The sequence below is a fragment of the Rhyacophila brunnea genome, unplaced genomic scaffold, assembly GCF_057557595.1.
Source record: "Rhyacophila brunnea isolate RB1 unplaced genomic scaffold, BYU_Rbru_1.0 scaffold_22, whole genome shotgun sequence".
Taxonomy (NCBI): Eukaryota; Metazoa; Arthropoda; class Insecta; order Trichoptera; family Rhyacophilidae; genus Rhyacophila; species Rhyacophila brunnea.
The window spans coordinates 16,896,573-16,921,139 of NW_028232882.1; the positions used below are offsets into that span (position 1 = coordinate 16,896,573).

The window sequence follows — 24,567 nt, forward strand, 5'->3', positions numbered from 1 at the left end:
TGAAGTTTTGGCAGAAGAAAAAAACTGTTGCCTTTTGCAATAACCTACTTTTAGGCGTAAAGGCTTTGTTAGAGCTGAGACCCTAAGAATTCACAAATTCAGAAAAAAACGCAGACTTTTGTCACATATTCCACAAATAAGATATCACGATGAATTAAACTCTGAATCATAATAAAACAACAAATACATTACTATATTTTGAATTATTTACAATATGATATCAGTTATCGTATTATAATATGTAAATTAATTAAAATCATTTATTTTTGTTCTTCATAGTCTACTCTTCCATGGGCATTTTTTTATTAAAATAAGTCTTTGTAACCTCAGTCAAAGCACACTTAACTGCGTGGTGATCTCACTATCGGGCATCTGCTCTTGAGACATTCCCAGGCGTAAAAACTGCTGATGCTTCACAACCAAACGTAGATCCTTGTAATATGCTTAGCGATTGTAATACCGGTATTACAAAACCGGTATTCCAGTATTTAGCAATACCGAAATATCGGTTTTTAAATCCAAAATACCGACATTTTCAGTATAAAGAAACCACACTCGTTTACGTTTTTGGAAATGAATTTAATGTTATTTTTTCATTACTTTGTACTGTATTACCTATTAAATTGAGTGTAAGTATACGTTATGTGCTGCGAAAATGAAAATATATTGACTGAATCCAACAGAGGTGAAATAATAACAAAACAAAATTCATAAAATATACCGATTTATAAAATTTTCGGGATAAATTAACATAATATTATTTCGAAATAGAAAATAACGGTGACAATTTCTCAATCATTCTATAATATAATAATTATTGATGACTGTACAAGCAAATTGAAGAAATTTTTCCTGGAGCCGCATTTATTTGCAATTAATGAACCAGCCTTTTTGAGGACTTTAGTTAAAATTATCAATATATTGAAATTATTTGTGAAAATTACCAATTCTACAATATTATGATCAATACATATTTTACAACGTTTTTATTATGCCGTATTCTTATTTGTCCGGTGGTTGTTTATCCAGTACAAAGCTTGCAATCGATATTTAACTAACTTCCCGACTAGCTAGACATTTGAAACTGCAATGCAGAATTGAATTCATTTTCAGTTAATTCTGTTTTTAAAGAAATCCGTAATCCAATCCACTATTATTGGTTGCTAGGGGTCTGGGGTCCTAGGAACTAAATTATTTAATTTTATATAATAATATTTCAGTATTATTTCTATCAAGTACATTTGTTTTTTGATCGTTTAAGCTAGTCAAGTCAAGTTTATATGACATATGAGTTTATATGTTATAACAGAAAATTTAAAAACGTTATATATAAAAATTTCTTTTTATCTTGTAATTATTTATATGTCAACATAATAAATATAGGTAGGTTTTTGCTATAATATAATATTTTAAAAAGATTTTAATAGCTATATTTACTGATAAATACTTCTGTTTTTTTATGTTTTAACGAATACCGGTATTCGATAAGAAATACCGAAAAACCGGTATTGATATTTTCATTCGGTATTGCAATCCCTAAATATGCTTGATTAAGACCGAATGTGGTGGAAGGTGGGTTGGTTTGGAGGAACTATTAGGTAATGGTAGAGGATTCGATTGGTACCATCGATGTGTAAGTAAATTCTAAATTCAATACTCTAACTGCCGGTTAGTATAATATTATTATGACTGGTTTAGAAACTTGATACCGATAGTGAAAATATGAACGGTTGTAATGTAGCGGGGCACGTCATTCGATCTGAATTCGACTTTTTTCGCTAACTTATTGGCGGGCGCGACTGCCATTAATATAATTCCAGCGGAATGACAATAGATTTTCTTGCCATTGTGCAAAGCGGTCATGTTTTTTTTTTCTTTCACATGGCAATGATGAATCGAGCCCATCGAAGAAAGGCAGAAACGTTATATTTCATCCGTGTTTTATGACAACTGTTTGATGGATTGTTTTTCTTATTATTACTAGCAAATGGATGTTCGCAATGATTCGACTTAAGTACATAGCGATGTCGGCAATCAGTCGAGACATTGATTGTTTGTATTTGTAGTTTTGTTTTTACACAATCCATCTAGCAGTCGCTAGAACTCAGTCTTCTGTTTTTTTGACAATCAATTGATCTATTATCTAATAAACTATTCTTTTATTATTTTCAAATTATATAATAATGTTTAATAAAGAAAGTTTCATTATCAAATTTTGTGAATTATTCATTGAATAACAAAAAAATTGTTTATTAAAATGATTAGCAATCTCAGTTATGTTATAACTAACATTTTGAGAGATCCAGACGTCAGTTTGTAATTAACGTAATTGATATATTGATTTAAGCCACAAAATCCAATTGCCAAAATTAACACAATTTGTTGTGCGGTTCAAGATGTAAATACTACTGGCTAATTTCATCGTAATTAAATATGATGCACGTAGCTCAATTGGTAAACCTATAAAAGGCAAAATTAATGGGAACTGGCTTACCCTACTGGGTATAAAATTACATGCTACAGACCTCGAGTATGGAAAAATAAAAATATGGGATAAACTTTGACATGTGTTAAATAATTATGTTATTCAATACATATGTCTGTATTTTAATAATATGCATTAAACTTTGTCACATAAATGTAATGCACATTTAATATTAGAGGTTAGTCAGTGAACTTTGTTTTACTAGAGTTTTATCGCTTGACATAAAGCACCGTGCATGAAAACCTAGATCCATTACAATGGATTTTACTTATCTGAAGTGTTTTCAAATTGTGTAAATTTATTATTAATTAACTTGAGAGATATTACAAAGAAAATGTGAAAATCGAAATAAGAATATTTAATATAAGTACGTATTTTAAATTACTGTATGAAATATGTACCTACTATTTATTAATAAATATATACGAAGCGCTTCGATTAAATAGCATCTTTCTTAAAGAATTCGACGCTTCCAGAAATATCGCATAGGTAATATTAAAAAAGCTAAAAACGACTTCCCCTTGAAGATACATACATTTTCGGAGATTTGTTGCCATCTATCTAAAAAAAACCTTTCTGATATCTCTTAGAGTTAGAACTTTCTAAATATATACCAAGTATTTTCACACCGAAATATTTAAATCCGTGTTCTCAGATTTAGATGTAAAATTACTTAGGAAAAGTATGCAGTTGGAATCGTGTAGAAAAGTTGGTTTTTAACATGTGGAAGTGTAAATTTTCTTTAAATGTGTAGGTACTGTTTGATCAAACAATAAGGTACCTACGCGAATCAACCAGATTCAGATGTTTATTCGTTCTTCAAAATCTGTTAAATAGGCAACCATTCTGATGAAATAGTATTGAACAATCATTGGACATAAAAAAAATTATACAGTGGTAGCCAAGAGACACTACATGACCACAAAAATGCCTTAAAACCCGCTTGATCAGTTTACTCATCAACGTCGGTGAATATACGTGGCAACGAATAAAGATTGACCGAGATAAGTGGAAAGAGCTAAATAAAGTATTCATCTAGCAGTGAATAGACTCCGACTAATGATAATACAATATACGATTATAACGGAAAATGAGTGTTTGATAGAAAATCTTTAAGTAAGTATGTATATAGGTTTCTCAGCATTTTATTAGTGAGAGTTAAACCCCGTAAGAAAGCCTTTAAGCCTTAGTTGGCTGAATATCTTGTACTCTTGGGACTACAAAAAGAATATTTACCAACGGAGATTTTATTTTAGACTTATCATACCGCATAATTTTATGTAATTACCCAAATACATATTACATATTCATCTACTTTCTTATTTAAGTAACGCCTAATGAATTGTTGTGATTAGTTATGGTAATAATTGTTTCATAAAAAGCAAACGTTCGTTTGTAGATATTGCTTGAGACTTTCAATATTATACTCAGTTTAGATTAGTTAAGGGGTTTAGACCAATAACTTACAAAGCGGGGATGATGATTAACTTAAGGCTCATTTAGACGAGTCACTGCGGATGATTATCTGCAGTGAATTGAATGCAGGCATTCACTTTTTGTTTACACGTGTCACTGAAAGTGAAATATATTTAACTTATTCAATATAATGGCAATATAATTTTACTTAATTCCAAATGCATCCGATTAGAATCTCCAATTGGAATGTTTTATCAATTATCGTAGATAACCTATATTGATATTTTAGATCATGAAAAATAGGGATAAATTTAAATGTCATAATTGTGAACGAAGTGAAGTCGTGATTTGTCATGTATACTTACAATGTTTTTTTTAAATAAATAATTTAGTTTTCATCCCTTACCATCCATATTACATGCGTACCTAACAAAATACAGGGTAAACAGGGCACTATGATGAAAAAGTTTTACTGGCCACTTTTGTTATAAAAAATTATGACAACTTTTCACTTAAGTAATTTTTAACCACAGCAATCTATTACCTGTAAAAGTGTTTATGTACGCGTGCCCTTTCATTCTGCTACTAAAATTTTAAACTCGTGGAGCTTTTAACATATGGTATTTAATAGGTTTCTATCCACTGCTGGATGCAGGCTTTGCTACATTTACACCACTCTTCGTGATTTCTCAAAGTAGTCATGTATTTAATTCTGAGTGTATCATTAATCTAACAAGTTTTGAGTTGACGTATGTATTGGATATTATTGAATAATAAAACTCAGCTATCCTTCATTCATCTAGCGATGTAACATGCCGAATTCCACTTCAGTATATTGTCTTAATAATAATTTAACAATCTTCTTCTTGTAGCCATGTGATTATAGTTAGATCCAAAATTTCAGGTTGTCTGGGTATGGGGAAAGTACCCGTAAAAGTGGAGTGGTCGATGATTGAGGAAACGACAAGCTTCGAAGTAAGAGATGGAATAAATACAGGTCTGTGGCACCAGGTAGATTTTGTCAACCCCGCTCCCTCCCGCCGCCTCAAAAAATCAATAATAAATATTCTAAATGAACCCCCTTATGTATAGCTACAAGCTACAATTTCGCCAAATACAGCAAAATTCTTCAAAAAGTTCTTGAAGGAAAGGCAGGTCAGGCTAATACGATAAACTGGATAGACGAACGAAAAGCATCATCATATCTCTTACTCTCGATCTACTGATGGTTGAAGTAATTTGTTATTGTCGGTCTTAAATCTTTCGTTACTATTGGATAATGGCATCTGTATATTTTCACATCAAAATCGTTGAAGTACGTTCAATATTTCTGTTTGCTCCTTTATCCAATTATGTATTTTTCAATCCATGTTTGTTTTGCCCAACATACATATTTCTATACCGTGTTGCGTTATTCTTAAAATAAAAAAAAATATATTGATATCATCAACAACACTTTTTTTTCAGTACCTAATTCAACTTCCGGCCGGCTAAAAGTCTTTTATTGAAAAGCTCTCGGTTCTGAACATTTCCTAGATGTACCTACTTACATAGCTAGGTGAGACGCCGAAGTTTTATTCAGAGCTAAAGTTTTCAAGTTCAATTTGTATTAAATTTCGAAATTGAGTTAAAAACTTTTGCAGCCGCACTTTCCTCAAAGTCGAGAAGTAAAGAAACCTGCAAAGCGATCTTAGAACTAGGCACTCGAAGCTTTTTAATGTTAGCTTTTTGACCAAGAATGACCATTTCTATAATGTTTCTTTAAATGTTTCGCAAATATTTGAAATTATTTACGTAATATCCATTTTTCGTCTTTTACACATACAGTACATAATAGTATTCTTAACTGATTTGTATTTATAAAAAACACCATTTCGAGTAAGTTACAACTAGGGATTCCAATCCTGGGATCCCGAACTATTTTCGATACCTATGAACCCCGGGATTGGTAAACATAATCCCGAAACTTTTGGAATTGATTTTTTTATCAATATAAAAATTGAAAAATAAAATAAAAACGAAAATATTTAGAAAAAATACTTTAAATAACATATAACCACATTAGAAATAAACTGAGTTTGAATGAAGTTTGATTTATTACCCATATGTTACCAATTCATTTTATTGTTTCACATAAATTAATAAAAATGAGAAAGATTGGAAAAAACAATGCTTTGCACTTTCGTGATATGAATTTGAGAAATAGAATAAATAAATCAAGAAACATTTAGTTAGACGTTTCTACCAGAAAATGCTATTCTGGAAACCCACTGATCACAGGGGGAATCACCGGATAATAAATAACCATTTTTTGCTGCCTTACGCAATCGTAACAACACCAGAAAAAACTGAAAAAACTAACACTTCGTGTTAGCTTGTATTTTTATTGTCAACACAATATGTAATTTTTTATTTTAATTGAACTTGTTTTTGTATTTGTTCTCTTTTCATAAATAAATTGAACTGTTTTACTCTCACATTATTAATTATATTACAATATTATTTACATTTACTCCATTACACCTATGTATTTCGAAGATTGAACATGCACAATATTAACAATACATGTCTTAAATAGTATAAATTATTAATTTTTGACCGATTTTATCAATGTTTTTTGTGTATATAAAAATTTAATATAAACTATCGAAAAAATGTCAATCCCGGGATCAAAAGTTTGGTTCGGGATTGGATTCCCTAGTTACAACCATCAACTATTATGTTTCACACAGTAAGCATTGCCCGAAGAATGCATTACCGGTTATTATTTAACCGATTTACAGGTAAATACAACTAAATTTTATTACCGAATTTCTGTAAAAATCATTTCAATAACATATTTCACTGCACATGTATTAATGCAGATGGATTAAATTAAAAGTATGATATTTATTAAATAATTAAGCAACGTAAAGAATGCACAACAAAAGATAAGATAGGGTGTATAGTGGTAGCGCGGATAGGGGTAGAAGTGATGTTATGATTCAATTCGCGATTAAAATCTTATCAGAATATAAATAAATAAGTAATAATATAAGTATGTCCATATATTAGTTAATCTCATTGAGAGTTTGTCATAAATGTTTTTTATTAGTAAAAAACCTAGTATGGATTAATAATAATCAAATAGAACAATATCGGAGTCGAGATTTCTCAAATTCAAAACTTTTGTTTTGGAATAAAGAACGATTATGGGATCGATTTTTTGGACCCATCGGACGTTATAAATAAAGCACACAATCGTTTGCCAAAACGGAAAGAGCTCTAGGGTAATAATATTATATAAGATTATTTCCAAAATAAATGGTGAGAATGTCTTCAAAAAAGTTACAATAAATCGTTTTCATGCTTTTCAAAATTAATTTTCCCCATTGTTATAAGGAACCACCACAAAATATAATGTTCACAGCTATTTTTAAGTGCATAATGCGTATGACAGCAACGCTACTTTCATTTATTTTGATGATCTGACTTCATAATATTTAACTTTCAATTGAAACTGGGCAGAAAACTCATGCGCATTTCAGACTTGATAAATTGGAAAATGTAATTATATATTATTAGATATATTATATAAATCGGTATGATAATTGAGGGCATTACATGCAAAACCGCTCTTTCTCAGTTTTTGACAATTCTGTTAATAAACGTCTTTAAAAGGCATTTTATAAACGAAAGCTGCAAAGAATAAATTGAATTATTGATACACTTTCTGACTTTCAGTATCTATAGCTAATTCAGAACCAATAATAACTGAACCGTCGCAGTTTTGCACGCGATCTCATAAATTATTAACAAACGAAAAAATAGCTATTATAATATTTATACCAAGGTATAAAACTGCTTGAAATCAAATCCCGCCTATAAATTATTGCTCTCCAGATTTCATTTCACCAGATCTAAAGCAAAACCAATTGAAGTGGTTTTTTTTCGTCTAGTGGGAGTGATTATACTTTTTGTGAATGTAAGAATCCAATAATTCTTGCTGAAATATTACCGATTTAGTATGTGTGTGTGCTCTGATTAAAATTTTATTGCCAATCTGTAGGGTATTTGAAAATAATAAAAAAACATTATAATAAGTACCTATGTATATACCTAAAGAGAATTCAATTTATTCTAAATGTATGTGCCTATCGGATAAGCAATCAAATGGATTGTAAAATAAATCCAATTCATTCCTTTATATAAATCTATATATTATTCACAAATAAGGCATTTTGAAATACATACTTAATTCAGAAAAAAAATGAGGACTACCTAATTTAAAATCAATCATTATATTAAATATAGTCTCATATTCCATAAAAGCAATATGTTATGCCGGGTCCACACTGGCAACATGTCGCGCGACAACCTCTTTAAATTTTACGACAATTATCATAATTGCTTAAGAAATTTTACGATAATTATCATACTTACCGTAAAATTTAACGAGGTTGTCACGTGACATGTTGCCAGTGTGGACCCGGCATTATATTTACCGAATTCTTCTTTGTACATGACTCGATTGTCCAGTTCAATAGTCAGACAACTTCAAATAACTAGTTTTGAGATAATAGCAAAAGCAATATTCTAATGGTCACAAAAAAATCAAATATTATTGATTCATGCCCGAATTTTATTTATTTTATCAACAGGTGTTTAAGGATTATATGTACTTTTAGAGACATTTAGAGAGAACATTTAGAAATATTCTTTTAATGAACCAGACAATATCAACATTTCGTTTAATTCTTTAGAAGTTTATCAGCATTAGCATTTTTGGTGGCATTTTGGAGATATCTGAGTACTGAATCAGGTAGAGTGTAAAATTTTACACAAAACTGCACATTTAACTCAAATTCCATTTTTTTTGGAGTTGTCTGACTAATGAACAGGACGATCGAGTAGGAACGTTAGGTAGGTGAAAATTACAATGCATCCGGAGTATACGAGAATTCACGTCGCTCGTTGGCCTTCTTGTGCAGTGACGTACCTAGCAGTGGCGAAGACTCCATACTAGGCGATTATTTAAAGCCTACCTTCTTAAGAAAAAATATTTTTATTTTCATGTTGACGTATTTATATAATCACAAATATTAATATATTCAATATGCCCAAAGACATCTATCGTATAATTTTCATACTTTTACGATCTTTTCCCATATTTCAATAAGCACCATCTATGGCATCTTTCGAAAGTGTAAAAAAATAGAACACACCGCGTTTCGCTTCACATATTGTGTAGGATTATTTTCGCGTGAATCGACGGGTTTTTCAATATGAAGTTTTTTTCACATTACTTCAAAATGTCTGGCGTCCCGCATACAAATATACAAGCTGTTTCGTTAGCGCTTACATCGCGAGAGCACATTTATTCAAAATAATTAATAGGAAGATAATTTAAAAAATAATTTCTATGGGATTCAATCACATAAATATGTATTGATTGTTGTTAAAAATATAAAATAATTTATCTCGTGATTTTTATTTATTTATTAGTTCACTCATTAGACAATTTAGATATCTGATATTGTATCTACCTAAGTCTGTGTTTTAAATATAGAAGTATTTTAAAATGTCTAGTTTTAAGGGTTAAATTATAAATTATTATGCTTATTTTTATGAACTAATTATAACAAACCAATTAAGCTTTTGAAATTTCTTCGTTTTAGCGTACCTATTCATAAGTAGTAATAGTGGGTTATCTTCTTATTTCCCGCAAATATATCTGACAAGCATGATTACTCTCACAGCCTACCTCTTTCAAAAAGTCACCCTTCGCCACTGGTACCTAGTCAAAGTATCGCCTTTAGGAAGACTTAGAATGCCATACCTTTTCAGTTAGGTTACTTAACTATTTTACAATTTATTTTCGGCTATCTTAAACAGACAAGTGAAACAAAACTATTTAAACAAAATTACATAAACCTCATCTACTGAGGATAAGAACATTTCCACGAAACCTACTCTCAAATAGCAGCGTTTTAGATACATGGAGGTGCTGATAGATTTGAAAGCCTACATTTAAAAATGTTTGCATTAGCGATAAACCACCATTGGCTCGTTAACCGGACAAAACAGAACAGCCAGGGGAAAAATGAAACATTCATTTTTGTCGTATATATTTATTAATTATTAAATACCTATAAAACCTTAGTTTATAAACAAAATATATATAAATATTTAATATATAAGTATATAAGAACTGCACGTTGGCCATTCGGCTTAAAAACCTCAATTTAGCTGCTTGATTTTGATAATCATGCACAATTTCACTGATTTATTAAACTCATTATTTTATTGTACCTAGTCACCCAAACATTTTGAATATATTAGATTGATTGAGACGAGATATACCTAGCTTGCTGGCAACGCAGAGTTGAGTCCCGTTTAATTGAGGCTTTCCAGCGATTAGGAATGCAGAAATTATATAATTATATTTTTTACGACGTATTGAAAACCTGTGTTATTAAAACTCTATACAACATATAGATATACGACAATTTCAATAGTAAATGGTATATTTTTCCTGAAAAGTCATAATTCTATTTATCGCTGTTCTGTTTTGTCACAGTTATGTTTCTTCATGTTCTGTTTATTCATGGAACCCATTGGCTCATACTATACAAAAATATGGTAGGTTACCAAGATATTGTATGCTTCCGTTTTGTTTTAACTATGATGTCGGTACTTTCTGACGAAGTGACCGCATCGTCTGTCAAATGTTATAATATTCGTATTCGTTCCTGCATTTGACAAAAATGTGCTCTGAAAAGGAAGAGGTGCTCAAGTCGATCCAACCAGCTGATGAGAGCAGCCGACCTGATCGCCATAAAGGTCAACTTTAATGCTTTCAAAAAAAAAATCGGCGTGTTCTTGCGGAAATGAAGATCTCTTCACATAATTTAGTAGGTAAGTCAGTAATGTTTTAGCTTTGTTTTTACATATTATATGTAAATTAATTATTAGAATCATTTATTTTTAGTAATTCTCCGTAATTCTCTCTCATATGGCCACTTTTTAATAAATTAAGGGGGGACGTGCGCCGCATAGGTCAAAATGGAAATTTTATGCTATTTTCAAAGCATGATCCTGGACATTCTTTAAACGTTGTAGATAATCTATTTATATAATTTTAAAGCCTTATTTTCCTTTATATTTATTTTAAACATTTGATGACTGCATAAAATAGTATTCTTTTAAACCTCTGGCTCTAGTGTTTTAGAATATAGTCATATTTCGGTACACCCATGTGCAGTGATGTTAATATTTTTTAGGTTTATTAATTTTTAAACTCATTTATAAAACCATTAGTAAAATTAATGTAAACATTATATAGTGACATATTTACAATAAAAAATTATATTTAATAATCTTTGTGATCCCAAATTTGTCAAAAATTAGGCATTTTATTATTAAAAAATGGGCACGATTAACACATTTGAAAATAATTATATAGACATTAATTATAAGCTATGTTTTTGATCATTACAATGTGATAAACATCCTACGAATAATGTTTGCTTCATAATAATTATTGACCTAAGAATAAGGTAGTATTTTTTTGAAATACGCCATTTCTATTGGCATTTCCCAGTGGCTAAGCTACAACATACGGCCGTAGCCATAAATTTACAAACGATAAATAAAGTAGGGAGTAATATCATGTTAACGCGCGTGTTTGAACATGTACCTAACCAAAAAAAAAAAAAAAAACGGTACATGTTCAAAGGTCGAAGCACACTTTAGTGCGTGACAACCTTAATTTTGGGCATCTGCTTCAGCGACATTCCCAGGCATAAACAACAGTGCTGATATTTCACACCCAAACGTAGGGCCTTGTCATACGCTCGATGAAAACCGAGAACGGTGTATTGCGGGTTGGTTTGAAGGGAACTATTAGGTTGTAGATATATGCCTACTATTATTATATTTTTCCTGGTGATGAATTCCGTTGTAATAATAAACACAGCTGGAATAGGCCCGCACACGTGGCTATTTACGAATATTTGGTTGTATGTACATTTTACTTAATGTCCTATCTACATACATCTAGAAGGTATACAGTATAGTTCTGGTGTAATAAAAGATACATTCACCTTGAAATATTTGTGAAATAAAGATATGCCTCGCAGCCTCATCTCAAAGGGTTAAGTCCTTAAATTTAGACACGGGAGTGAGAAGGGTTTACTAATCTATGTCAAAGTGGGACAAGAATAAACATGCGGAAAAAACGAGAAAGTAAAGCCTTGTACATACATAAAAAGTTGAGACACATAATAATATATCATTTAGTTTATCAATAGATTATTTTAATGGATTGTTGCGCTAATACATAGTCTAGATTAGGGAAACCAATCCCGGGATCATTTTTTTCAGTTGTTAATATAATTTTTTTATTTACAAATAACATTGATAAAATCGGTAAAAATAAATCTCGTATAATTTATACTATTTAAAACATTTATTGTTAATATTGTATACATTCAATCTTGGAAATACATAAGTTTAATGGAGTAAATAATATTGTAATATAAATAATAATGTGAATTTAATATGAGATTGCTGTTTCTGATAATAAAGACTTAATGAATGGATTAGCGAGATTTAAAATAGTAAAGCAAATCATGGTGTACTTATGGCCTTTCCGCTTCATAAATCTAATTAGTCAGCAAAATATGAAACTGCCGTAAAACGTATGAGATCATGGTGGAATTACTTTGTTAATAGTGCTAAGCATTGTTTTTTCCAATCTTTCTCATTTCTATTAATTTATGTGAAAAAATAAAATGAATCAACAACTTACAGATGGATATAAATCAAACTTCATTCAAACTCAGTTTATTTCTAATGTAGTTATTTGTTATTAAACGTATTTTTCTGTTATATTTTCGTTTTTATTTTATTTTCTATAAAAAGTGATAAAAAAACAACCCCGAAAGTTTCGGGATTATGTTTATTAATCCCAGGATTCATAGGTATCGAAAATAGCTCGGGATCCCGAGATTGGAATCCCAAGTCTAGATCAAGATACACCTGTCCGGGAAAAAAAACTATACAAATTTCTCTACACATCTGTACTAACACAAATGTCACACGTGTTGTACACATGCAAATATTGTTGTCAAATTAAAGCTTTATAGATACTACATAAGCGTGAAGTTCGATAGTTTTGACAGAAAATATTACATAGTAGGAGCGACGGCGAGCGAAATAAAACGCATGTAAGGGTAGTCTGAAATAAGATCAGTAATAAAAATTAAATTTTCCCTTTGTAACTCGTGCACACAAGAAAAAAATTCAATCTGCGCAAGCTCAAGGTTAATTTGTTTCACTATATTAGGGACGGTCTAAATCGTACACATATACGCATTTTATTCAAAACACCACGGCAACTCTTGCTAGTTTGTCACTAATTTCACACACCTTTTTCAGCCGCAGCAAAATGTCTAAATATTTATAATGTTCGTAAACATTTTTATACAACTTTTGTTTGTGTTAATGTATTTTTTTTATTTGTTCCCGCACATATGTCTTTTGGTCTAAATTCATCATGACGATATGTTAAATTTGTTACCAACCCCTTTTCCGAGATTTACTGGACGAATGGAACTGAGGTACCGTTTTTATGATTTTGTCAACTTGTGTGTGTACAGTACAGTCTTTAATGCAACGTATTCACGAGAGACATGCATATTGTATTGATTTTTTTTTAAATGTACCTAAATATTATGATGTTTCCGCCTACGTGTAGTAGTAGATACTATTATACTTTAGTCTGATTGTTTTGTCTTCGACAACAGTGCCGATTTTCTTTGACGCAAACGATGCAATCGATTCGTTAGAAGAACCTTTAAACAGTTAAGATCATTCATACACCTATTAAATAATACCAGAATCTGTTAATACAAACCTCCACTCCGTAGAGGCCCATATATGATCTTTGAGGATCGGACATGGTCAAAAAAATAATATTATTAAGTATGTGTTATCACTGTCATCTCAATAATAATTATTTTTTATTGTGGTTGCCTCAAAATCAATATGTTCGTAGGGCCTTTACGTCCCTAAGCCCGCCACTGTTTATCAATATCAAATCATTATTAATAATTAATTGATCCCAATTGGTTCGATTGCTCTAATACCGAGCCTGTTCATTACAATATGCATATTAAATAGTAAAACATATTAAATTCCACTTAGTATAGTTATATATTTATTTACCGTATGAAAATACGTCGCAAAAGTTGTTATAGAAATCGTATTTTTGGCTTCTCCAAAGAAAAACAAAGTTAAATTAATTCCCTACCAGTTTACTACACATGCGAAGCTTTCTTTCAATAAACTTTAATGCCCCACGACAGCTACTGAGCTTCGCGATAAGAAAAGCTCGTTTACTATTTATAAAGTTATCCAAGTATTATATAAGTAGGAATGTTATTGCCATCTCGAGCTTTTGCGTAAAAGCTAATCTTTATCAGAAAGTATGATGGGTCCTCGGCCCTTATACTAATAGGATTAATCGTGATTAAGGTAGTCTAATAGAATAAGGCTGTTATGGGTGAATTAAGTGAGGGGGAGCGTTATACTTCTTAGTGCGTTAGGAAGATTAAGGACGATATAGCCAGTTACGAATTTATTAATATAATAATGCCCTGCGACGTTTCTCGAAGGCTAGGAGGGTGACTTCGTATACTTAGTCAGATTCGATTAAATCAGGTGTGTCCCAGGTGAATATATGGTTATTTTGAAATAATAATATTTTCTTAATTTTCTTGTTGCGTTCTAGATGGGTACTTTCATCAAAACAAAATATAAATCATTTAAAACATGGATGTTATAAAAATTAATACTGTCAACTGAAGGTACTTAATGGAATTTTGCATTAAAATTATTATTTATTAAAGCTTTCTGATAAATCAAATCAAATTTATTTATTTTACATATAATGAACATAACAAATTACAAATTCAAAGCGTTCACGACATGACATAAAATAAGTGTTAACAATTTTTTAAATAAAAATACAGAGAAATGTGACTTAATAATACAATAAGTAATAAAATAAGAAAAGAAATAAAATGAAGAAACAAAAATAAAAGTAGATGGAAGCAATAAGATAAAAACTTATAAACAACGTCCACCTAAATTCACACTCACGTAAGTGGAATATATCAATATCCGAAGCGATTTCATTAAGCACGGTTATTGCTCTCCCAATTGGCATCACTAATGGCAGGTTAGTTCGGCGCCTTAGGAGAACAAACAACGGATGCCCTCGATTCCTAACGTAATTATATTAATAAACGCCAACACCACCAAGAATGGCAGAGTTCACATTTACGCCGCGTATACTTTTTACTATTCCTTTTATCTTTCATTTCTTTTATTTTGTTAACTGTCAAAACGCATTTTTTGAAAATGTCCCTCCGAGGCGGACGAAACCGGTCCTAATTTATTGATTAAAAGACGTAGAATGAGCACTACAAAAAAAATTGCGTTTTAATAAATTAAACAACGATACTTTTACCTTTCCTTACTTTTGTACCATTCCATTTGATTTCGCCTTTTGGCATCTACAGGCGTTATGCACAGTCACAAATAGCAAATGAACATAATAAATTAAACTATTAAACGATCGTAAAATCGTCATTCTTAAGTAAATAATTATAATCCAGGTATTGACATACTTTTCGTATATATAATATGAGAGATGCAGTTTCTTTTGCTATTCGTCTACCTGAGATGATAACATATACTACTCGCCTCCCAACTCGGTTTTTGAGGGCATCGCATGCTCGCTTCAAATTTGTACATAAATGCATAAAATTATTATATTCGCACTATAACTTCAGGTGTATGTTAAGTATGCACTTTTATTTATTATCTTCTTATGACCTCATGACTGGGAATTATGACCCGAATGATTTTGCCGCTAAACAGAAGCCCTATTCACGACTCTCGGCATTTAGAGCCTGTTTCAGTGTAAAACCCATAGCATTCTCGATTTTATCCGCCCATTTGTGTCTTCTTCGTCGTTTTCGAAATTCACCTGATCAAATATTTTTTAGAGTTTCCCAAGTTGTTATTCTCTCTACGTGATAGGTGACCTAAGTCCAAATGCAGGAAATTTGGTCGCAAGGTCATTTAAAAATTAGCATCATCATGCGTACAAGAGATTATTAAAAGATTATTGTAATGGGAAATTTTAATCTAAACTCAGTGCGTAGTGGTAAAAGAGTCAGCGATGACATTGAATTTCTATCTTCTGTTTTTGGATTTTCTCAGCACAATGATGTCTCTAACTCTAGCAATGGACTTTTGGATAGGGTATTTAGCAATATCGACTTATCGTTTTCACGATGCATGTCTCCTCTTGTACGCGAAGATGTGTATCATCCAACTTTAGTTTTTCTGCTCAGGTTTCGGTCGACTCGTCCGCTTCAGACTCCAATTCCCTCTTACAAAACCAACCAATTCGGCGGGTGGAGGTTTGAAGGCGGAAACTTCAAGCTACTTTACTCATTGATGAGTGAAGTAGACTGGAGTGAGTTGCTCGAGATTTGTGATGTGAATGAGGCGGTACAATGCTTTTACAATATTGTGTATAATATTTTTGATCAATGTTTTTCAAGGAAGTCGCCATGTCATGGTGGAAGGCGATACCCGAGGTGGTTTTCTCGGGAGATTATTGGGGACATTAAGGTCAAGCATAACTATCATACAGCGTGGAAGGCTGGGCATGATCAGACTGACTATATCATCATGTTTAGCATCTATCGTTGGAAAGTGAGACAAGCTGTTCGACGGGCCTATCGAACATATATGGAAACGGAAGGAGATTCCGTTCGCGTAAATCCTAAATTGTTTTGGAATTACGTAAAATCATTAAAAAGAGATGGTGGGTTTACCGATAGGATGAGTTGGAAGGGCGAAGAGGTGACTGGACATGGGGAGTGGCAGAAGCATTTGCTAGTCATTTAAAGTCTGTCTACGTAAGTAGTATTCCAAATCTGGATGTTGCCTCAACGTCAGGAAAACCGTGATGTGGTGCCCAATCCGTCGATATTTTTTCAATTATTAATGAGGGCGATGTACTTAAGTTTATCAAAAAACTGGAGAATACTCGCTCTTTGGGACCTGATTATGTTCTTACATTTTTTTTAAAGGGTTGTATTGACTTTATCAAAGGCCCGCTTCCATATATATTTAATCTCGCAATGGAGACAGGTATCTTTCCGGAAACGTGGAAGATGTCGAAGGTTACCCCAATCCATAAAAGTGGTACAGAGTCATCAGTGGAGAATTACAGGCCGGTAGCTGTTCTCTCTGCACCAGCAAAAGTTCTGAGTTGATCATGCACAACATGATTTCTCCAAAAATTGAGTCATTTATAATAAATGAACAGCATGGATTTAGAGCAGGCCAATCAACGGAAACTAACCTGATGGTATTTACCGATTATGTGTCATTGGCATTGGATAGAAGCCACCAGGTTGACTCTTCTTACAATGACTTCTCGAAAGCATTTGACAAGGTCGATCATGACATCCTGATGGAAAAACTCCAACTTATTGGATTGTCGGATCGATTTTTGAAGCTATTCGGGAGTTATTTCAGGAACCGTCAACAATACGTATCGTACGGCCTTTATCAGTCACAGACCTTTTACACATTTTCTGGTGTCCCCCAGGGCTCAAACTTAGGGCCGTTGCTGTTCACGATTTTTATAAATGACATAGCATTGGTAATAAAAATGCTATGTTTTTGTTGTTCGCTGATGACTTGAAACTCTTTTTGGAAGTTGTCACGTTGGACGATTGTCGTCAGCACCAACTTGATATAGATAATATATTAAGTTAGGGCAGGCGTAACAAAAAACTACAATTCAATATTGATAAATGCAATCTTTTATCGTTTACCAGAGCCTCAAAAGTGTTGTTTTTCTAATACTCGATGCATGGCAGAGTTCTGTCACGAATATCATCTGTAAGGGATCTTGGCATTACGTTTGAGAGTAAACTGACATTTATTAGCCATATAGTTACCATTTGTAACAAAGCGCTTAAAATGTTGGGCTTCGTCATGCGTACTTCCCGGGTCTTTTCAGATGTTACGGTATTAAAACTTTTATTTAATTCTTTAGTTCGAAGCAGACTTGAGAGTGGGTCTATTTTTTGGGCACCGCATCAGTTGAAGTATGGCCTTATGGTGGAGAGGGTACAGAAGAAATTCTTGAGACTCCTTTACTTGAGGTTGTATGGATGCTATCCGTGGCTTTATCCAACTGACTTTCTCTTAGGCATGCTTGCATATTGCAGTCTGCAATTTAGAAGAAATCTTTATTTAGCTACGTATTTTTTTCGACTTATACGAGGTATAAATGAGAACTCTGCCATTCTGGGCAGTGTTGACCTGTGTGTCCATCAGTTGTTTATTCTCCCAAGGTGCAGAACCAACCTGCCACTGGTAATGCCAATTGGGAGAGAGATAACTATGTTCAACGAAATTGCTTCGGGTGTTGATATATTCCACCTACGTGAGAATGAGTTTAGGTGGATGTTGTTTTATAAATTTTTAAAATAGGGTCTACTTAACTCATCCGGTGTACTTCCTTGTATCTATCTAATTTATCTACTGATATATCTCTTTTTTTATGCAATACTGTTATATTTATATATCTTTGTTTCTAAATGTCATGTTGTGAACGTCTTAAAATTATAATTTGTAATGTCCACAATATGTTAAAAAACAAATAAATTGAAAAATAAATTGAAATTGAAATTACAAAAAGGGGGTGGGGATAAATTTCGGCTCCGAACCCTCCCAGGAACGAAAAAAATATTTAGACTATTATTTAGGTGTGTGGAATATTACTTTTTCTTCTTCTTCGTCAAGACCTCATGACAAGATCGTGACCTGGATTATTTGGCTTCTCAACGGATTAATGCCACTCTTTTTGGCATTCGGTACCAATAGGAAACCCGTGGTAGGTACAACCATTGAAGGAATCCAATGTTTTCTTTAATATTTGTACGAGACAAGTATACAAATAACAAGACGACGTGGACGATACAAACGAACACTAGTGATCCTAATAATTATGCCAATTACGGTATGCACATTCGATAACCACTAGTTGATGCTTATGAGCACCCGTAGTTACAGCTGCAGGTCAGGTGTTTATCGCTAAACTCAAAGTACGGGCTCTCTCCGTATGGTAAATGTACATACAGTAACATGTGGAATTCCGGGGTTAAAGCAGCAATATTCTGTAACTAATATATTATGTGTTAAATGCGGAAATCAGTGGCACCTACTAGATTTTGTTAACCATCATAAATTATTATGGATATTTCCCCGGAATGGACCAGCCCTTATACAGTTTATATGTGTTGCTCGCCTGAGCATCATTAGTTGCAATATTTATTTTGTTATTCGTCAAGGCGTACTTTCAGTAACGTATTCTCACAATCTTCTTAGCTCTGTATATTTCAATTATTACGTATGGGAGTGTCCGGCTTAAGATTGGCTATCAGGGCCAGAGTACGTTATCTTTTCGTTATCATGAATTGCTCATAAGGTTCACGAATGATTATATTTAAGTGGTGGTTGACCGTAGTTAATGGTAAAAGGAGAGTTTTTAGAGAATTTTCAGACACTATGCACACTCATTGATACAAAACGACACATAATATAGTTAATTCTCGTTTATATAACACATTAATACAATAAATGAATGAACTATTTTTTATCCAACGAATGATTGACAAGAATTTAAAAAATGACATTCTTTTTTTCTATCTAATAGCTTTGATTATGGATAGAAAATCATTGCTTACTGGAAATTGGACTACCTAACATACATCATATTAGGCGAAGAGTGACTTTTGGAAATAGGTAGTCTGTGGAGATCAAAGAAAAAGAGCACACTATGCAAGTATACTTACAGGAAATAAGAAGATACTACGATATTACTACTGATGAATAATTATTAGATACCTACTAATTCCAATATGTTCAATCCTCAGAAGATCATAATATGGGCTTCCATAGAGTGGAAGTTATATTAACATTTTTTATGAGAAATGGACATTAGTCACGTCTTGCTAAGCCTATCAGGTCCATACTACTCCAAACACAAATTGTAAATCAATATGTTTATTTCCCAGACCCAGGATTCAAACATGAGACCTACAACATTATAAGCCAACGCTTAAGCTGCTCGGCCATCGTGGACTGATGAATAGGTACATACTAATGACATCGGCATACTAAATCGATGAAATTTCAATAGCTCACTAACGATATAAAATTAGGGCGGCTCTCGTGGTGCAGTGCGTAAGGCGCTTGCCTCCCACCCGAGAGTTCCTGAGTTCGATTCCCGGCAAGGACACACAATATTTATGTGTTTTTCTCAAAACCTGGGTGTTTGTGATTGTTCAAAATTACTAACAACCACCTTGTACGAAAAAGCAAGGACATGGTTATTAATAATTCCTAAAAAAAAAAAACGATATAAAATTGAGCGATGAGTTTCAATTATGTATTTTCCTAAAATATACACATCAAAAATCATTAGATAAATTTATTTTTATTTTTAAAAACAATCTATATTATTTATATTGTGTGATTAAATGCCATAAAATTATTTTTTTAAATTATCTTATTATTAAATATTTTGGACAAAGCTGCCGTCATAGACAATAATATTATTCGCAAAGGTAGGCTTCGCTTTTAGAGCCTACCACATTACATACATTGAAGTATACGGTCTGAGGTCACGTAATCTGACGGCCATACAAAATAAATCTGAATTCCTAACAAAATAATCATACAAATACAATAGTTGAAGACAGTCGCATATTTATTACCTTTGATACTAATTCTAAATTCAATACTTTAAGATTCTGACGAACGATAAACCAATGGATTAGGAAGCTGACAAGAGTACGCGATGTGATAGCGGTCGCTAAGCAGATGAATTGGCAATGGGCTGAACATGTCGCTCGACGAGTGAACAACCGCTGGACAAATGCCGTCATTCAGTGGTATTCAAGGGCACTAAATGCCTACAGGGACACACTAAAACCCGCTGGATAGACGAACTCATAAAGTTCGATGAGTGTACGTGGCAGTAAAGAACTTGGGACGGGGGAGGGTGAAGGGAGCTAGGAGAGGCCTTCATCCAGCAATAGATTCACCACGGCTGGTGATGATGATAATAAAACGTCCAGTGATACTCAAGTTCCTGCCAAAATGGAGCCGAAGGTAGTAAGTAATGTTTCCCGGTTTCAGCAAGGTCAATTGTAATAATAAGTCGTGAGTAGCGATTCCAATCCCGGGCTATTTTCGATACCTATGAATCCCGGGATTGATAAACATAATCCCGGGATTTCGGGATTGATTTTTTTTATCAATTTTTATGGAAAATAAAATAAAAGCGAAAATATAACAGAAAAAATACTTTCAATAAAAAATAACTATAGTAGAAATAAACTTAGTTTGAATGAAGTTTGATTTATACCCATGTGTAGGTTGCCGATTCATTTTATTTTTTCACACAAATTATTAAAAATTGAAAGATTGGAAAAAAAACAATGCTTCGCACTATTAACAAAGTTATTCCACCATGATATCCATACGTTTTACGGCAGTTTCAGATTTGGCTGACTAATTAGATTTATGAAGCGGAAAGGCCATAAGTACGCCATGATTATTTGCTATACTATTTTAAATCTCGCTAATCCATTCATTAAGTTTTTACTATCAGAAACAGCAATCTCCTATTACATTCACATTATTATTTATATTACAATATTATTTACTACATTAAACTTGTGTATTTCCAAGATTGAACGTATACATTATTAACAATAAATGTCTTAAATAGTATAAATTATAGATTTATTTTTGACCGATTTTATCAATGTTATTTGTAAATATAAAAATTTTATATAAACAATGGAAAAAATGCCAATCCCGGGACCAGTCCCGGGATCCCGGGATTGTCAAATTGTAATCCCGAAATCCCGGGATCAGAATTTTGGCTCGGGATTGGATTCCCTAGTCGTGAGTTATGAAATTGAGTGAAATCAGCATCTTTGAGAATTCTTATCAAAACCTACTCACCTAGCTAACCATGACTCGCACAGTGAGTGTAAAACCAAGGCATCTGCAAATTTTTCAATTTTGAGATTAAATGCAAAACAACTGCAAAGGTCGTGAACTTGATAATGTAAAAGTGAAGTAACTGAAAGAACATGCAATATAATGTAGGTATAAACCAAATATTATGTTTTTTTAGAAACTCAATTTCTCCTATCAAAACAAAGACTTCAAACCCTAATATATCCAAAATATGTTTTTTGCAGATGCCTTGGTTTTACACTCACGGTGCGAGTAACTCCGCATATTATTATCATTGTATCAGTGAAATTTTCTGCTTTGTTTACTAGTTTATATCTGAATACCGAATACTTATCTTTTATAGTGAGTCCCTCGTATACTTACTACGTCTATTCATCAACACCATTTTTATAGTCCATTAATTCTACTAATAATGATTTATTAGCGATTGTCTATGCCATATTCTAACCATTGTCTTTTAATATTTTCATTCAACAAGTACTATCTAAGCCAGTGGCGTCACATTTTTTGTGTTATGAAAATGTGTATGAATAAAGAGACGAAAACAAAGAGGACAAAATAAGACATCGTTTGTCAATATCTCTTTATAGCCTCATCAAGGCGTCAATTTCTCCCCCCGCCCAGTGACGGGGGGCTCGTTTATTCAACACGGTTTTCACTTCGTAAAACATGACACTCACAGGGCTGTGCATTGTTTTTTTGCCATTGTAAATAATATTATATCAAAGCTTACTTTTATGGAACTAGGAAATAATTAATAATATAGTAGGTATAACCCTAAAATCATCTGTAACAAAGTAACTTTCTATAATTTTTTATCACAATACATTATTACAAATCGCAGAAAAGCATTGAGAATGAATCGCATTTTACCTGATAAAGGGGGACATGCTCAGCGTAGGTCAAAATAAATCTTTTATTCTATTTTCAAAGCATGATCCTGGACATTTCTTAAACGTTGTATATAATCTATTTATATACTTTCGAAGCCTTATTATCCTTTATATTGATTTTAAACATTTGATGACTGCATAAAGTATTTTTATTACATAAAATAGTATTCTTTTAAACCTCTCGCTCTAATGTTCTACCTCTCACACACCCTATTGTTATGTAGGTTTAAAAAGCTGTATCGTAACCGAAAGCTCAATGTCACTGAAAGTTTCATAGTATCCTAAGTATTAATATGTAACATTGAATCTGTTAATTTATACTATTATTTTCTTAGTGCCATCTCTTTACTACTTATACAGAAAATGACAAGCATGAAGCGTTTCTTAAATGTCATATACTTCCTAGTTCCCATACGCAGGCACGCAATCAGAAAAACGATATGGGTGGGGTCCATATTTCTACTCTTTTTTCACTCAGAACTTTGATTCAAAAGCGGACCACTCGCCTGTCAAAAAGATTTGAAGAGATCTCTAATTTTATATAAGTAATAAAAACTCTAATATTCTTGCTTAAAAGAAGTTTTAGTTCAGTGTTTAGTTCTATAAATAGGCTCACGAAAGTAACTTTGAATGTTAGCATGTTCAACTAAGGTAAGGTGAGTTCGGTGGACGTATTTTTGTAAATTCTTAAAATGAATATGGCTCACTCGGTGTAGATATTATTTTCTTATGGTGTTGATTGCGTTTCCCGTCGGCCGAGTGGTTTAAGCATCGGCTTATAACGTCATGGGTCCCAGGTTTGAATTCTGGGTCTAGAAAATGCACATATATTGTTTTTCTATTCGTTTTTGTGTCGGAGCATGGCTAATATTCATTTCACATAAAAACAAAAAAAATATACTTACAAACCTTTTTCTGTGGAGGCCCATATTATGATCTTATTAGATCGGCAAAAAAGGTGTTTTATTAATTTATTGTAATTATACGTATTTATATTTTATGACACCTTCGTAATGTATTTTTGACTTATCGAAACTTGTTCTTCTTCCTTCTTTCCACGATGTTTAGGGCTCGTTTCACAGACAACCCAAAAGTCTATTACGATAACAATTAACCGTGAAAGTCCAAATTTTTCATTACCCTCCTTTCTTTTGATTTATTTACACGCGTATATTTATCATTTCTTTTTGAATTATGGTACTTCTCTATATAGTATTATGACGTGTAATGTCATTTTGTGTTCGTCTTAAACTTATAATAAATTTTAAATGTTCACTGTCGTAAATATATGAATTTTATATTTAGTAAAAAGAATGACTGAAAGCCCTGCAAATATTCGTCCAAAAAACCGCTAAAACAATCCGCCTCGTCGCGCCGTTTTCCCGCCGGGCGGCGTGACTTACGCACGGCCATTTGTCAACGTCTGCCCCACGCAGTGCCGGCGCGCGAAAGTATAATTCCTCCTTCGCAAAACATCTTTGCTAAGTACGGTACTTGAATAATGAGTACCTACTTTACTTAGTCTCTTTGCGCTCTGGTTTGACATTGCTTTCGCTAAGCCAGACAGACTTTACGCGGAAATTTAGTTTAATTAGAATAATAATAATCCTCCGTCGGTGTCAGCATTGTTGTTGTTTC

General features: G+C 32.6%; 1 long non-coding RNA gene across 1 annotated transcript in view; it reads right to left on the minus strand.

The window, feature by feature from the left end:
* Positions 1-24,567, minus strand: part of LOC147070101 (uncharacterized) — a 593,776-nt gene that overhangs the window by 566,222 nt on the left and 2,987 nt on the right. The window lies entirely within an intron of this gene.